Genomic DNA, 18,289 nt, shown 5'->3' with positions numbered 1-18,289 from the left:
AATTGTCTTTCTAGCACAGTCTTGTCCTGCCCCACATAAATATGTTAATACTCCTGACCCATTGTCTACCTTTGCACTGCTAAAGGTTTATAGATGTGTGCACAGATTTGATTAAATTCTTTATTTTTTCATAGGAATACGAAGGGTACAACAACTGATGTCTGCAAGCATTACATACTCAACAAATAGTTGATCTGTTTATCAAAACAATCTTTGTAAAAGTAATGAGCATTGTTATGACAAGCAGCATATAAGGCAGCCTGCAAGTTTCCACCAATGATTATGTTTCTACGAAAATTGTTGACGACTGTCAGGAGCTACTGATCACAATGGATTGATGAGCATTGACAAGGACAAAAGGCGAAGGCATATGCATGGATCACCACTTATGTGCACCTTTAAGTCATAACGTGGCAACCCTTTTTTTTCCTTTTAACTTTTAATTTACCGTTTCATTTATGGCAGATGGCAATTTTGTAGCTGCAAATTAAAAACAAAATCTGTGAAAGTGCATTAAAGGAAAAAAGGAGGGAGCTGGTAGCAATTTGGAACTAGTGAGCCTTCCAAAAAGGAAAAGAGCATCTATATTTTTTTTAAGGAATGCGACGGTGAGGGGCATGGGACCTATGGAAAAGCAGGTGGGGGTGTACAGAGCATTCAATGCCAATGTGTGTGAGGGCACAGAACATCAGGGAGTGATGAGCAATGAGGAACAGGCAGTGTGTTGAACACTAAAATAAGAGAATAAAAAGCTGTAAAGGAAGAGGCTGAGGATGTAACTAACGAACTGGAGGGTGGAGGGAGATAGGAAGCAACACAGAAAGCATAGGGGCGGGGATTTCAGGGGGAAGCGAGAGATCAAGAAAACACATACACTCCCGAAGAGTGCTGAAATTAAATATAAAAGGTGCTTACATTAATGGCAGTATAGAAGGCATTCAAGCAAAAGGCTGGAGACGAACCTATGCTCCAGGAGAGGGACAAACTCCAGAAGAGGAAGGAAAGTCACTGAGTAGGAAGCAAGCAAATGAGAGCTACAACAAAACCAACCAATGAAAAGCAATGGGCTGACCAGAAGCTCACTGAAAGTATTGGCACTGTCCACAATAGGTCTTTAGCAGAGGCCTAAAAATTGTGAAACTTCATGTTCCTGCCCGATATGAATGAGTTTTGGTCTTATTCCCAATCGGATTACAGAAGTGCAAACTAGTCTACCTAGTGCAGAATATGGAAGCTCATTTAATGTGCAACTCTCAAAGAAGTGAGGTCATGACACCCGAAAATCACAGTGGTCTCTAAAGCCCATAATGTTATGAATGTTTTTTTTTCCAGAACATCGATTGCTCTACGCACAGATCATAGAGGCCTTTGAGAGTGTGTTTCAATCCTTCACAATTTGAATCCTTTTTTGAGCCTAAAGATTACCTTACATTTAAGGGTGATCTGAAAACATTTTCACATAGGTATTGCAATATCCGCTGAGAAAACTTAAGCTTTGACTGTATCATGGTCAAATATTCCTATGCAACAGAATGTTAGTGAGCACAAACATAACCCAGAATATATCAGCAAATGTATTCAAATATAAATATTGTTTTATGGTTGCCTAAGGCTTCTCGCAGCACTGAATATGTTTCTTAAAGGTCATGACTCTTAGTAGGTCCAAAACCCATAGGGCTTAGGGTTGCACCTTTGCACATTTCCTAACAGCATAGTCTCACTCTCTGACTTGGTAAATGGAAGAAGGATATCAGGAGAATACTAAAGCCTGTAATGTGAACATGAATACCATCTTCTCCTCAAGGATGTCCAGCACTTCGACAAATTTGCCACCTGCTAATTAGAGAAGATTTGGTGAAGAGTAACAAGTTTCCGTTACGCAATTTAGCTACATTTACTTATACTACTGAAAAAAATATGATCTCATATTTATCCATATTAGCTTTAAGCGCAAAGTGACCAATTTCCTTTGCTTATGTAGCAGACTGGGCCGTGAACACTTTCTGTAGCTACATCGAGTCGTATGTTCATATACAAAGTCATAAAATCCTGGTAGCTTTGCTAGGAGAGACAGAGCAGGTTCCCATCAGACATCACATGCACAGGTGATAAGCATTCCGCCTCTTTTTGTCACACACCCACAGTGGCTAAACATAGAAGGCAGAGCCAAGACACTGACTAACAATACAAAAAGTAGTTATACCATCAGGAGGATAGGAATGATAAAATAAATCTGAATTAACTCTTTATCCATTGGAAAAAAGCTCCCAAACTTTCTTCAAGTGAAAAATTGGTCCAGCAGATTGTTTACATGAACCACTCCCAAAGCATATTGAAAAATAAGAGCGTAGAGGGCCTATATGGGATTATTCACAAGAAAAAGTCCCTGACTTTGATGTCCTGAACTGGTATTGTTCACAGTCCTCTGCATACAAACCGTAGTGTAAATGGCACAGGTCGCTCTTGAAAAATACTCTAAATTGGAACCGTTACTAAAACTTCTCTTGTCGAATTGATCAAGAATTCATCTGGTGGCATTTTAGCTGCTAATTTTATGGTAGGAATGGAAGCCAGGATTATACTGTAATTTCTTTACTGCATTCAAACAGCTGCAGCCACCAACAACTGATCACCAACATTGAATCACAAGTATATGTAATTAAACCAATGAATGTCAGGAAGCCTCAAAGCAGAAAGTTCTAGAAAGCTAGCCCTCTTTCTTTGCTGCTCAGCACTACAGCCAATTAAGTACTGCCTCATTGTCTCCGATTCCATTTTAATGGCAGTCTTTCAATAGGTTTTAAAAATAGAAGTGTCCTCAGGGGGAGTTGATCAACCACACCTTAGTCCTCACTCGCGTTTCGTATCTCATTCATACAACTACCCCTCTCTGAGTCTATTACGTATTGGCACAAATATTTGAAATTAATACACCAAAAATAACTTTTAAAAAAAACATATCTAAGCAATTTATTCCTCAGACTTGCCACAATTAGATACAATTTTATCAAAATAAAACACAATAAACCGTAAAACAATTACAATGTAATCAATATTAAAAACCAACTCATCAAGTTACTATCTACAGCATATTATACATGAGAGTATACTGCCTAGACAATATTCTTTGTCATTGTTTACCACAACTGGTGTATCTATTTAACCACATAAACCCCGATATCCCCTAATTATTATATATCTGGGGAAACGTTCATACACCCAGGTTCGTGGTAACATAAAAGCGTCGACGCGTTTCGAAGGGATAATTATATGGAACCTTCTTTCCCAAGACAATGGATTTTGTTACTCTCGTGTTTCCAATCTACAAAAATAAATGAATCAATTAAAAATACAGTAAGGTTATATCACTTATAATACAATTCATATTTGTGTTATAAAAAGGAATATGCTACTTACCAGTATGCATCTGTTCTTGGCATGTAGAGCTGCAGATCTATACACTGTGCATAGATCGCAATCTGGTGTTGGGCCCGGATGTTTGCAGTTTGTCTTTCCTCTTGGAAAGTATTTAGAAGTCACGAGGTTGGTGACTCCTCCTTTGGTTCTTATTGCGCATGGCCTTCGGCTCCATCCTCAGATTGTTTTTCGCCAGTAGGGAAAGATGGAGCGTAGTAATAACAGTAAAGAAACCCATGTGTGTTGTATCTAAATAAGATAGACTGGAACGGATACAGGTAGCCGGGGAGGCGGGTGGGCGTGTATAGATCTGCAGCTCTACATGCCAAGAACAGATGCATACTGGTAAGTAGCATATTCCGTTCGAGGCATATGAGCTGCAGATTATACACTGTGCATAGACTATATAGCAGTACCCAACCCTAGCGGCGACCACCGGCATCCGTTGCAGTTGTTTGGAACAGTGTTTTTAGTACAGCCTGGCCCACACTAGCTTGTTGCTTGGTTTGCACATCCACACAGTAATGTTTTGTGAAAGTGTGCGTGTTGGCCAGGTCGCTGCTTTGCAGATGTCATCTAGTGGTATGTTACCTAGAAAAGCCATAGAAGCCCCTATCTTCCTTGTAGAGTGGGCTTTAGAAGGAACAGATAGCGTTCGTTTTGCTTTGTGGTAGCAAATCTGTATGCATTTTACAATCCACCTAGCTATCCCTGATTTAGAAATAGGGTTGCCTTTATGTGGTGGAGAGAAAGAGACAAATAGCTGTTTGGTTTTTCTGACAGGTTGTGTTCTTTGGATGTAGTAAAGTGAGGCCCTCTTAACATCCAGTGTGTGTAAAGCCCTTTCCGCAACGGTTTGAGGTTGTGAGAAAAAGACTGGTAATTCTACCGACTGGTTTAGATGGAAGGGAGAAATGACTTTGGGTAGAAATTTTGGGTTGGTGCGGAGTACAACCTTGTTCTGATGCATTTGAAGAAAAGGTTCCTGTATGGTGAGTGCTTGTATTTCACTAACCCTTCTAAGGGAAGTGATGGCCACTAGGAATGCTGTTTTCCATGTGAGAAATTGCAGCTCACATTTATGTAATGGATCGAAAGGGGTCCCATTAACCTTGTGAGAACTATATTCAAGTTCCAGACAGGTGAGGGTGGTACTCTGGGTGGAATTACTCTTTTGAGGCCTTCCATAAAAGCTTTAATGGCAGGCACCCTGAAAAGTGATAGGTGCTGCCTGTTCTGTAAGTAGGCAGCAATTGCTGCGAGGTGTAACCGAATGGATGTATACGCTAGGTTACACCTTTGTAGATGGAGCAAGTAACATATGATGTGCTGTATGGACGCATTTAGAGGATTGATTGTGTTGTTGTAACAGTAAACAACAAATCTTTTCCACTTTGCAGCATAGCATGCCCTAGTAGTAGGGCGTCTAGCTTCCCTGATAATATTCATGCAATCAGGGGGAAGGTTAAGGTATCCGAATTCTAGGACCTCAGGAGCCAAATCGCAAGGTTGAGCTGAGCTGGGTCCGGGTGCCTGATCTCTCCATGGTTCAGGGTTAGGAGGCATGGTGAGAGGTGTAGCTTTTGGTGTGGTACTACCGAGAGTTCCAGCAGTGTGGTGTACCACGGTTGTCTGGCCCATGTTGGAGCTACTAGGATCAGTGTTAGGGAATGCTGTTGTAGCTTTCGCACCACTAATGGAATTAGTGGGAGAGGTGGAAAAGCGTATGCAAATTTGTTTGACCAGTTCATCCATAATCGCATTGTCTTTGGACAATGGGTGTGGATATCTGGCGGCGAAGCTTGGGCATTTTTTGTTTTCGTGGGTGGCGCATAGGTCTATGTGTGGATGCCCCCACTTCTGAAAGAACGGGTGAAGAGCCTGTGGGTGAAGTTCCCATTCGTGAATTTGTTGCGTTTGTCTGCTGAGCAGATCTGCCACGGTGTTTTGGACTCCTGGGACATGTTGGGCCAGGAGAAAGATTTTCTGTGGAATTGCCCATCTCCATATGCTCTGTGCTAATTCAGAGAGCTGTGGAGAGTGTGTGCCCCCCTGTTTTTGCATGTAGTACATGGCAGTCATGTCTGTGCGAATGAGGACTGCCTTGCCTGAAATCTGCGTCTGGAAGGATTTTAGGGCTAGGAAGATTGCCAGTAACTCCAAATGATTGATGTGGAGTAACTTCTGTTGTGACGTCCATGTGCCCTGTACTGTGAGATGTAACAGATGAGCTCCCCAGCCGGAGAGCGATGCGTCTGTTGTCAGAATTATTTGTGGAACCGGGTCCAGGAACGGTCGACCTCTGGAAAGGTTTGTGGTGTTCCACCACTGCAGAGAGCGATGGGTGCGACCGTCTACCAACACCAGATCTGTCAGTTGCCCCTGGGCCTGGTTCCACTGGCGCGCTAAACACTCTTGGAGTGGACGCATCTGGAGTCTTGCATGGGGCACCATGAAAATTCAAGAGGCCATCATCCCTATCAGTTGCATAAACACTCTTGCTGGGAGAGAGTGTTGAAATATGAATTTCTGACGCAGAGCCTGTATGTTTGCAATCCTGGCAGGATTGGGATAGGCTATGGCTTTTGAGGTGTCTATGGTAGCACCGAGGTATTGTTTTGTGTGTGATGGTACCAGGTGGGACTTTTGATGGTTCACTGTGAAACCTAGCTGGTGAAGCAGTTGGATTGTAGCGGCAGTGTGTTGCACACATTGTTCGTAGGACGTGGCTTTTATTAGCCAGTCGTCCAAGTATGGGAAGACGTGAATGTGCTGTCTTCTGAGGTGTGCAGCCACTACTGCTAGGCACTTGGTGAATACCCTTGGTGCTGTTGTTACCCCGAACTGGAGCACCTTGAACTGGTAGTGTTGCCCGTCCACCACAAATCTGAGGTACTTTCTGTGAGCCTGGTGTACTGGGATGTGAAAGTATGCGTCTTTCAAGTCCAGAGTGGTGAGAAAGTCGGTCTGGGAGAGGAGTGGAAGAACCTGTTGAAGGGTTACCATGTGAAAATGGTCTGAATGTATGTAAGTATTTAGAGGTCTGAGATCTAGGATAGGTCGTAGAGTCTCGTCTCTCTTTGGAATCAGAAAGTACAGGGAGTAGACCCCTAAATTTTGTTGATTTATGGGGACCTGCTCTACGGCTTGTTTTTGTAGGAGGGAGATTACCTCCTGTTTTAGTAACGTAGCATGTTCTTGAGACATAGGTCGTTGCCTGGGTGGAATGTTTGGGGGGGGGGGGGGGGGGGTAGATGTTAATTCTAGGCAATACCCTGAATGAATAATTTGGGTCACCCATCTGTCTGAGGTGATTGTCTCCCAGACGTGAAGGAAATGTTGTATTCTGCCCCCGACCGGAGTGGAATGGTCTGGAGGGAGCGGGGGAAAGTCATTGGGTAGGCGGTGTGGCAGAGCGGGCGGTATTTGTCTTGCCTCTGCCTTTATTATTATTGCCTCTGTATCCGCCTCTTTGATAACCCTTTGTGAAGGTAGATTGAGGAGGGGATTTGTAGGACGTTGGTGCACTATCCGAGGAGTAGCCCCTGCCCGTGCCCGGAAAGGAAGAGCGGCGAAAAGAGCGCCTAGGAGTGTGTGACTGTAGGGCTCCCATGGATTTCGCCGTGTCAGTATCTTTTTTCATCTTTTCGAGGGCTTCATCAACTTTTGGGCTAAATAGATGATCTTGGTCGAATGGGTGGTTCAATATAGAGGCTTGTACCTCAGGTTTAAAACCTGAAACTCTGAGCCAGGCATGACGAAGGAGAAGGACACTGGTGTTTATGGCCCTGGAGGCTGTATCTGCTGCATCTAGGGCACAGCGTATAGAGGTATTAGTTATTGTTTTTCCCTCTTGGATCAATTCATTAGCCCTATTTCTGTATTTTTCAGGGAGATGGTGCATGATGGTCTCTAACTCATCATAATGTGCCCCGTCGTATCTGGCCAATAGCGCTTGCGTGTTGGCGATATACGCCATATATTGGCGGCTTGTGACGCAGTGCGCTTCCCTGACGCGTCTAGGAGCTTTGGACTCTTTGTCAGGTGGTGGTGCTTCGCCTGACGCCTGAGAATTTGAGCGCTTCCTAGCTGTAGATACCACTAGGGAATCCAATGGTGCAGGGCCTTTAATGTATGAAGGGTCTGTGGGGGCGGCTTTGTATTTTTTCTCTATACAGGGGTTTAGGACCCTGGCCCTGACTGGGTCTTTAAAAACCTCTGGTGCATGTTTGATTACTCCCTTTAACATAGGTAGAATGGCAGTAGACCTATGTGCATTATCGAAGGTGTCTAGGAGAAAATCTTCCTCCACTGGGTCAGTATGTAACTCCACCCCGTGGTAGTGTGCCGCCCTTTGTAGTAGGTGGTGAAAGCCTAACGAATCTTCAGGTGGGGATGGCCTAGATGGGTAAAGGTCATCCTGTGGGATATCTGGGATGTCCGGATTGTTATAGTCGTCCCATGGGTCTGGAGATCCAGTAGGTCTCCTAAATCGTCTGGGACAGGAGACAAGGTTGGGGAACGATGAGGCAGGGGTGGAGAGGGTGGAGGTGGGGAGGGTGGAGGAGGTGGGGAAGGCACTCTGAAAGGGGAGGTAGCAGTGTCTTTTCTCTTTGGAGGTGGAGGTGGAGGTGGAGCTGGTTTGTCCAAGTGTCTCTTTTTTGAAGACAATGTCAAATGTCCAGTTTTTGGATCCTTGGTGAGTGTCTTTTGCAGAGGATCCGGTGTGAAAAGTTCTTGCGACACTGGTTGTTCGGTCGGCGCCGAAGTTTTCGGGGCCGACGGCTTTTTAGGTTTGTCTAAGCCATGCTTCTTTGGGACCTCCGATTTTTTGGTCGGTGCCGAAGAAGGTTTCGGCACGAGAGTGTCGGTGCCGAGGGCCTTGTGATGTTTGGTCGGCACCGGAAGGGCAGGTTTCGACACCGAAGGCTTTGGTGCTGGGTTCGAGGTGGAGGCCGATCTTTTCTTCGGTGCCGAAGGGTGTTTTTCGGAACCGCTGGTAGGCTGGCTCGAGCCCGAGCTGCCGGAAGGCTTAATAGGCTTCTTTACCGGGCCCGAAGGTAGGGTGTGAGAAGCAGTATCCTTGGTCTTGCCTAGGCCGGAGGCGAAGGTGTGACCGAAGCCTTTTTGGGTATCGGTGTGGGAGGGGGGATTGTACTCACGACCCTCTGCGCCGGGATGATGTCCTCCACATCTGAGTCGTCGGCCTCGGAAGCACTGACGAGGTCGTCGTCCTCCTTTTCGATGTTCTGCTGTCCCGGAGCTTCAACGTCATCCCCGAAGATGTCGACTGGAGCGGAGGTCGAGGAGTGCGCCATGTTGCGTCTAGCCCGTCGATCTCGAATAGTCTTTTTAGAGCAAAAAGACTTGCAGGCGGGACAGTCTCGGGCCTCGTGTTCAGGGGAGAGGCAGAGGTTTCACACCTCATGAAGATCGGTGTGGGGAAACTTGGACCCACATAGAGGGCACTTCTTGAAGGGAGTTCCTTCCATCAGCCGAGACCGGAGCCGGAATAGGCCCGAAGGCCGCCGTCGACGACCGGAATCGAAGAAGTGCCGAAGAGAAGGTGATTAAGATGATTTATTATCTGAAGGATCTCGATGAGCGAGGATTTTTGCGTCGATCGTTGAACTGGAAAAGTTCGGAACCGGAGCGCGATTATTACATCCGAGCCCGATGGCGTAAAAAAACCAATCTGAGGATGGAGCCGAAGCCCATGCGCAATACGAACCAAAGGAGGAGTCACCAACCTCGTGACTTCCAAAGACTTTCCAAGAGGAAAAACAAACTGCAAACATCCGGACCCAACACCAGATGGCGATCTATGCACAGTGTATAATCTGCAGCTCATATGCCTCGAAAACAGTTTTTAAAAAAAAATCTTTTTTACAATTGGCTCTCTCAAAGTGAGCTAGACCAAGAAGAATATTATATGCCAATACCATAAACCCAAAAAGAAGGATATCCCTTGGTAAAGACCAATGTCAACTACCAATCATACTTCACATCTCCCATTTTGATTTAAATTTAATAAACTAGGGTAATATAAACTTCTTTGGTATTTTTTACTTTTTGTTCCCCGGTTTATATATATCTCAATGTTTCTATTCTAGAGACATCTACAATATAAGAATGATTTGTCTGGGGCAGAGATACCTTCACTTGCCCGTATGTCCTTAATGGAACCTATTGAACAAGTTACTTACCTTCGGTAACGATGTATCTGTAAGAAACATTAGTTAGTTAGATTCCTCACCTTAGAATATCCCCAGTGTGAGAAGTTGGCCTGATGTATGATGTCACTAGTTATAGTGTACACCTTATATCAGTCCAAATACCCTTATGGTGATTGGTTGTAAAGTCAACCTTATAGACCAGCTATCCTAGTGGTAGCATGGACAAGAGCAGTCTTAGGCTAAACTCTGAATGGCATGTGAAGCCAGCTGTGATACCATATATAATCCCTTGAATACCAAATGAAAGGACACCACAACAGATATATATATAAAATAAAGTGTATTTATTCTAAGCAAACCCTCAGCACTCTTTATGAGTTTAGAGGTAAGTACAACACAGTCTTATTAATGCATACAGTAAGTCACACAGGTAAGTAATACAGTTAGGCCCTAGGGGCCACGCAAACCATATACTAAATAAGTGGTATAAGAACCACTGTCACGGAAATAGGATAGGCCTAGGCCTAGGGAATCGCTGGGGCTACCCTACACTAGCGTTAGTTAGGAAGTGGGAGGCCCACGGGATTCGTGTGCAGAGTGGAAACACTCACGCGTAATGCGTAAAAGTCAATAGCAATGTTACAGTTTAGAAATAGATAGATTTAGGACACTTCCGGAGTAGCTAGGAAGTTGAGACTTGAAAACTAGACACTAGGATAGTCACTATCCTGATGAGCACCGGAGTACCCAAGTTACCTAGCCCACAGGCTGCGGGTGCATAGGGGTGAAGATGCGTCGTTTTCGTCGTCGACTCCTATGGATGCCTGAAGAAAGATGCTGACAGGCAGTCAGTGAAGAGTGTCCGGTGGATCCCAAGGCTGGGATCAAGAAGAGAAGAAACCTGCAAGCAGAGGGGACAGAGTCAAGGTCACTAGCCAGTGACCACGTGGAACCAGGAAGGAACCAGGCGATGTCGTGAAGAGTTGCAGGTGAAGGTGAAGCTTGTCGCTGCAGCCAGGAGGACCAGGAAGCGTCGAGGACGACCAGGACCAGGAGGCGAGCTGTCCCACGAAGGCTCTTGCTGTCGGCGGCGTCGAAGTTGGACTAGGACTCACCAAGCCTTGGCAAGCGGAACCCACGAAGAACAAGGGACTTGCTTCTGGTGCAGACCAGGAAGGTCTGGGGTGCTTCTTCTTTGCAGAGAAGCGGGAGCCAGTCTGGAGGAGCCAAACCAGCGCAGAAGATTTCAGGGAGCGTCGTCACAAAGGCCACTAGCCAGCGGGCAAGCAACCGGACAGACGCGGCAAGCAGGAAAACGCTGAAGGGCCCCACGCAGGACTCGTGGAGTGTGGGGGGCTGGTCTTCGGTGCAGATGGTGCTTGGGGTTGGGGCTTCTCAATCCCCGGTGCACAACTTCGAGGGTACCTCAGAAGCTGCGCTGTAAGTTACTAGCCACTTTTCCCAGGTAGCCGGTCCCACGTCGCTCGTCGCCTCCACGGATCTCAGCTCTGCTGCAGATGTGGATGAGGGTCGGAGAAGTCTGGAAATCAAGGCTCTGGTCGGGCTCTGCAGTCGGTTCCTCGTCGAACGTTTCACAAAGCAAAGGGTAGTCACTTGATGGTGCCTGTTTGCACAGGGTAGCCACTCCTTGGCTACAAGGGAGATTCTTCAGTCTTCTTCTTTCGTCGAATGTCGAAGGTCCAGAGTTTCTGTTCAGTTTTGCAGGTTCAGGATAATCTAAAGTCTTGAGGCCCAACTCCCACTCTTATACTAATCTGGGGGGCTGGGATACCTGCTAGGTCACGCCTTATGGGTGGGACCTGGGAGGGGGTGGTTACACCCACTTCCCTTTGTCCAGTTTCGCGCCAGAGCTGGGGCTGGAGTGCCCCAGCGCCGGTTTGAACGGGACTATGCAAGGAACACCTTGTGTGCCCCAGGCATGTCTCATTCCTTTCAGCCCACCCTGCCCCAATACACTAAAGGCTGTCTGGGGAGGTGCTAGCACCTCCCCAAGCAGGAAACCTATTGTCCAGGCCTCCCTGGCTAGGATCACTCCCAGCAGCAGGAGGTCAGACTTGTGTCGTGGCAGCAGCATCCATTTTGTGATGCTGAGGCTTTGGTCAGAGGCTAACAGTTGAAGTATGATTTTAACATGTCTTTCCCTCTAGAAGGGGGGAATAATATTCTCATGTCCAGAAATGGCATGGGGGTATTATTCCCGAGTGTTAGACACCTTACACGACATGCTTTGATACAGCCAAACCATAGTTACCATAACCGTCTAAGGTTATAAGGCACTTTAAGAGTATATGGTAGGCTATATCATAGAACAGCTATAAGGACATGGTTCCGAAAGCTGCAGACAGGCTCAGCTCATGCTAGAGCACCATCTCACATGTTACCAAGCACTCTGCCTCCAGGATTGTCAAGGCCTGCCATAGGAGTGACTGATAGGTACACATGTGTCTATATGTAAGTTAGGCATAGGAATACTACACCTAAGCAAGGGGTGATTACACGACCTTGCCCCAGCTGAGTGATCAGCCAGTTGTGTCAAAAATGGAAGGCCAGGCCAGGGGTGGCACAATACATGCTGCAGCCCCTGGTAGGCCTAGGGTACACCTATGCCCTGGGTACCTAGGGTACACTGTACAGGGGCCAATAAGGTGATCCTATCCAAATGGGTTATGCACCTAAAGTACATAGTATTAATTTAGAGAGAGAACAGCAGGGCTGTGGGTCTGATTAGCAGGCCCACAGCCACATCTAAGTCGAAAACCAGTAAAGCAAAAGCAAAAAGTGGGGGTGAACATAGAAAGCAGACCCTACTCTCCTACACAACCCCCCCCAAACTTAGGGACATTAAACTAACCTTGACCAGTTGAGTCTTCATGTTCTAAGTGGAAATATCTGGAGAGTCCATCTGCATTGGCATGGTCAGTCCCAGGTCTATGTTCCACTGTGAAGTCCATCCCCTGTAGGGAAATGGACCACCTAAGAAGTTTGGGATTTTCACCCTTCATCTGATTTAGCCACAAGAGGGGCTTATGGTCTGTCTGAATCTTGAAGTGAGTGCCAAACAAGTATGGCCTCAGCTTCTTCAGGGCCCAAACCACAGCAAAGGCCTCCCTCTCAATAGCTGACCAACGTTTCTCTCTAGGGGTCAGCCTTCTACTTATAAAAGCAATGGGCTGGTCTTGACCATCTACATTCAGTTGTGAAAGAACAGCTCCCACACCTAACTCAGAAGCATCTGTCTGGACAATGAACTCTTTGGAGTAGTCTGGACTTTTCAGAATAGGTGCACTGCACATGGCCTGCTTCAGGTCATCAAATGCTTTTTGACAGCTTGCTGTCCACTGAACTTTCTTTGGCATCTTCTTGGAGGTCAAGTCATTAAGTGGTGTCACTATGGACCCATAGTTCTTAACAAACTTTCTGTAGTACCCAGACAGGCCCAAGAAAGCTCTGACCTGAGTCTGGGTAGTTGGAGGAGCCCAGTCCTTTATGGTCTGGATCTTGCTCTCCAGTGGTTGAACCTGACCCCCACCAACTAGGTGGCCCAAGTATACAACCTTGCTCTGCCCTATCTGGCACTTAGTGGCCTTGATAGTGAGGCCTGCCTTTTGCAGGGCCTCTAAAACATTCCTCAGGTGGACCAGGTGATCCTCCCAGGTGGAGCTAAAGACAGCAATATCATCAAGATAAGCTGCACAATAATCATCCAACCCAGTAAGGACTTGATTCACCAGCCTTTGGAAAGTGGCAGGTGCATTCTTCAACCCAAAGGGCATTACCACAAATTGATAATGTCCTCCTGGGGTCGAGAAAGCAGTTTTGGCCTTTGCACTCTCAGCTAGTCTGATTTGCCAGTAGCCTGCTGTTAGGTCAAATGTGCTCAAAAACTTAGCAGCTGCCAGTCTGTCAATGAGCTCATCTGCCCTAGGTATTGGGTGGGCATCTGTCCTAGTGACAGCATTGAGACCTCTGTAATCCACGCAAAACCTCATCTCTCTCTTACCATCTTGGGTGTGAGGTTTTGGCACAAGGACTACAGGACTAGCCCAAGGGCTCTCTGAAGGTTCAATGACTCCCAGCTCCAACATCTTTTGTACCTCAACTTTTATGCAGTCCCTGACATGGTCAGGTTGCCTGTAGATTTTACTCTTCACAGGCAGACTGTCACCAGTGTCCACCTCATGGGTGCACCAGTTTGTCTGACTTGGGGTCAGAGAGAACATATGTCTGTAGGCCTGCAGAACTTGTCTGCAGTCCTGTTGCTGATGGACAGTGAGGCAGTCAGAAAAGACCACACCATCAACTGAGCCATCATCAGGGTTCTGAGTCAACAGGTCTGGGAGAGGGTCACTCTCTTCCTCCTGCCCCTCATCTGTAGCCATGAGTAGCCCCATGTCTGCCCTGTCAACATATGCCTTCAATCTGTTGACATGAAGCACCCTGTGGGGGCTTCTGGGAGTCCCAAGGTCCACCAAGTAGGTGACTTCTCCCTTTTTCTCAACAATAGTGTGGGGTCCAGACCATTTGTCTTGGAGTGCTGCTGGGGCCACTGGCTCCAACACCCACACTTTCTGTCCTGGCTGGTAAACAGTCAGTACAGCCTTTTGGTCATGCCAAGCTTTTTGGAGTTCTTGGCTTGCCTCAAGGTTTTTAGAAGCCTTCTTCATATACTCTGCCATCCTGGAGCGGAGACCAAGTACATAATCCACTATGTCTAGTTTGGGTTGTCTGAGAGGTCTCTCCCATCCTTCCTTCACCAAACACAGGGGTCCTCTTACAGGATGCCCAAACAAAAGCTCAAAAGGGCTGTAGCCAACCCCCTTTTGTGGGACCTCTCTGTAAGCAAACAGAAGGCAGGGTAAAAGGATGTCCCATCTTCGCCTAAGCTTGTCTGGTAATCCTTTTATCATTCCCTTTAGGGTCTTGTTGAATCTCTCAACAAGCCCATTGCACTGTGGGTGATAGGGTGTGGTGAACTTATAGTTAACACCACACTCCTTCCACATTGCAGTCAAGTATCCTGACATAAAGTTGGCACCTCTGTCAGAAATGACCTCCTTTGGAAAGCCCACTCTGGAGAATACTCCAAGCAGGGCCCTTGCCACAACAGGAGCTGTTGTGGTCCTCAGGGGAATTGCTTCTGGGTACCTGGTGGCATGGTCCACTATCACCAGTATGAATCTGTGCCCAGATGCTGTTTGTGGGTCCATTGGTCCTACAATATCTATGCCCACTCTTTCAAAGGGGACCCCCACCACAGGTAGTGGTATGAGGGGGGCCTTTGTGGTGCCACCTGATTTGCCACTGGCTTGGCAGGTGACACAGGAGCGACAAAACTCCTTAGTATCTTCTGACATATGGGGCCAGTGAAAGTGAGGGACAAGCCTGTCCCAAGTCTTGTTCTGGCCTAAATGTCCTGCAAGGGGAATATCATGGGCCAAGGTTAGAAGGAAGCCTCTGAACTTCAGTGGTATGACCAACCTCCTGGATGCACCAGGCTTGGGGTCTCTAGCCTCTGAGTACAGTAGCCCTTCATCCCAATACACTCTATGGGCACCTTGAGCATTCCCTGCAGCCTCAGCAGCAGCCAGCTGTCTGAGGGGTTCAAGAGAGGGGCAGTCTAATTGAGCCTGCCTCAGATCTGCCCTGGAAGGTCCCCCTGTCCCAAGAAACTCAACCTGATCAGGTTCAAGTTCTTCTAGGACAGTTCCTTCAGGGCTCTCAGAATCATCCTCCTGGGAGGGCTGATCCACCACCTGAGGCAGGGGGGAAGGCACAGCCTTAACCCTACTGCTCTTTCTCTTGGAGTGTGACTGGTCCATAGTTTCAGGATCCAGCACTTGTTCAGTGTTGCACTTTTTGGCCTGTGACCTGGTCACAGCAAGGACATGTGCATCTATCCCCAGCATTTCTGCATGGGTCCTATACTCCACTTCAGACCAAACTGAAGTTTCAAGATCATTGCCCAGTAAACACTCTACAGGAAGGTCTGAACTAACAACAACTTTCTTGAGGCCAGTTACCCCTCCCCAGGAGAAGTTAACAATAGCCACACTATGGGAGGTAGTGGCATTGCTAGCGTTGGTCACTAGGTAATTCTCACCTAGTATGATCTGTCCAGGGTCCACAAAAGCAGGTGTCACCATTGTGACACTAGCCCCAGTGTCCCTGTAGGCCTGAGCCATTCTTTGGTTGATAAAAGGTGTCTGTCTGTACTTGCCCAGGTTACTGGGGCCTATAGTAGAGGACAAAGCTAAGTCCCCATCACAGATCAGGACAGCCTGAGTAGGCACTCTGACTAGGCCAGAATCCTCCTCAGTTCCCAGGGTTAACCCTACTACACCCTTTTGCTGGGAACCACCACTTACAGCTGAACTAGGGGGTACAGTTGCCTTAGGGGCAATGGTGGCTGGGGGCTTATCCTTTTTGGTGCACTCACTAAACCAATGTGAGGTAGACTTACAATAGTTGCACCATGGTTTCTTTTGGCCTTCTTTCTTCTTATCCTTTTTGGAACCACCCTCCCCCTGAGCCTTTTGGGGGCCTGGTGAAGACTTCTGGTCTTTTTGTTTCTGCTCATTACCCTTCTGGTCTGCCTTTTTCTGATCACCGCCCTGGTTCTGGTTTTTCTGCTTGACTCTAGTCCTGACCCATCTATCTGCCTTCTTTCCCAATTCTTGGGGAGAAGTCAGATCAGAATCAATCAGGTGTTGATGCAATAGCTGGTTTTGACAGTTGTTAAGTATTTGTTCTCTCATGATCAAATTATACAATCCTGTATAGTCCTTAACCTTACTTCCCAATAGCCAGCCTTCCAGAGCCTTAGTGGCACAATCTACAAAGTCAGTCCAGTCCTGAGTCTGTGTCTTCTGGGTATCCCTGAACAACAACCTGTATTGTTCAGTGGTTAGGCCAAACCCATCAATCAGAGCACTCTTCAGGACAGTGTAATTATCTGCATCCTCATCACTAACTGTGAGGAGCTTGTCTCTTCCTTTCTCAGAGAAGGAGAGCCACAAGATAGCTGCCCACTGACTTTGGGGTACCTGCTGTACTTTGCAAGCTCTCTCCAAAGCAGTTATCCATTTGTGGATGTCATCCCCACACTTGTAGGGAGGGACAATCTTGCTCAGGTTTCTATTATCATAGTGCCTGTCTCTATCCCTAGGAATGTTGCTGCCACCAGTGGGTTCTAACCCACTTAACTTTTGTTCTCTAGCCAGAGCAAGCTTCTCTTTGGCAAGGGCAAGTTCTTCCCTCTGAATCCTCAGATTAGCCTCCCTCATTCTGGCTGCATGCTCCTTTATCTCAGGTGAAGTCATTCCCCTGTGAGAGGAAGCATTAGAGGTGTTAGAGACATGGGAGTGGATGGATTCCCTTGAAGGGGATCTGTCCCTCCTGCTTCTCTGTGAATGTCTACTTGTGGGTCTGTATGGGGGGACCCCATGCAAACTCCCATGTAAACTTAAGTTAGCCTGGCTAAGTCTCCTTACTTGGCTCTGGCTGTCTACCTCCCCATCTGAAGGCCCATCTGACTCCTCTGTGGTGGGTAGACCCTCCTCTGTGCCTAGGGCACCTTCCTGTGATGCCCTCTGAGCATCATACTCCTCTAGGAGTTGTCTTAACTGAAGGAGGGTAGGGTTTGCACCCTGTTTTATTCCTCTGGAGGTACACAATTGTCTCATCTCCTGGAATGTTAAGGTATCATACCTAGAGGGGGTCTTCTGCAGACCTGCCCCTCCTGAGAGAGCATCTACTTGATCTCCTCCCAGAGGCATGATCTAGTGAGGGTGTGGTGTGTGCACCTACCTACACTAGTTGTATCTACTAAACCTTTCTAGTAGTTGTAGTCAGGGTGTGTTATTCCCTTCAACCTACAACTACAAAGTCCAGTAGGACTTAAGTATAATAATCTATGTTATATGTACCTAGACAATATCTGTGTGATCTTTCAATTTAGTATCTCAAGATTACAATGGTATTACAACAGCAAGCTCAGATCCCAACCGCTGCTCACCAATGTGAGAAGTTGGCCTGATGTATGATGTCACTAGTTATAGTGTACACCTTATATCAGTCCAAATACCCTTATGGTGATTGGTTGTAAAGTCAACCTTATAGACCAGCTATCCTAGTGGTAGCATGGACAAGAGCAGTCTTAGGCTAAACTCTGAATGGCATGTGAAGCCAGCTGTGATACCATATATAATCCCTTGAATACCAAATGAAAGGACACCACAACAGATATATATATAAAATAAAGTGTATTTATTCTAAGCAAACCCTCAGCACTCTTTATGAGTTTAGAGGTAAGTACAACACAGTCTTATTAATGCATACAGTAAGTCACACAGGTAAGTAATACAGTTAGGCCCTAGGGGCCACGCAAACCATATACTAAATAAGTGGTATAAGAACCACTGTCACGGAAATAGGATAGGCCTAGGCCTAGGGAATCGCTGGGGCTACCCTACACTAGCGTTAGTTAGGAAGTGGGAGGCCCACGGGATTCGTGTGCAGAGTGGAAACACTCACGCGTAATGCGTAAAAGTCAATAGCAATGTTACAGTTTAGAAATAGATAGATTTAGGACACTTCCGGAGTAGCTAGGAAGTTGAGACTTGAAAACTAGACACTAGGATAGTCACTATCCTGATGAGCACCGGAGTACCCAAGTT

At 46.7% G+C, this 18,289-nt stretch overlaps 1 protein-coding gene across 4 annotated transcripts in view; it reads right to left on the bottom strand.

Annotated features, from left to right (window-relative positions):
* ASAP1 (ArfGAP with SH3 domain, ankyrin repeat and PH domain 1) overlaps positions 1 to 18,289 on the bottom strand; it is a 1,875,051-nt gene that overhangs the window by 414,478 nt on the left and 1,442,284 nt on the right. The gene's annotated exons all lie outside the window — the stretch shown is intronic.

This window comes from Triturus cristatus, chromosome 5_1, assembly GCF_964204655.1.
Source record: "Triturus cristatus chromosome 5_1, aTriCri1.1, whole genome shotgun sequence".
Lineage (NCBI taxonomy): Eukaryota > Metazoa > Chordata > Amphibia > Caudata > Salamandridae > Triturus > Triturus cristatus.
Note: the sequence above shows the minus strand (reverse complement) of the source record. Positions and strands in the feature narration are given on the sequence as shown.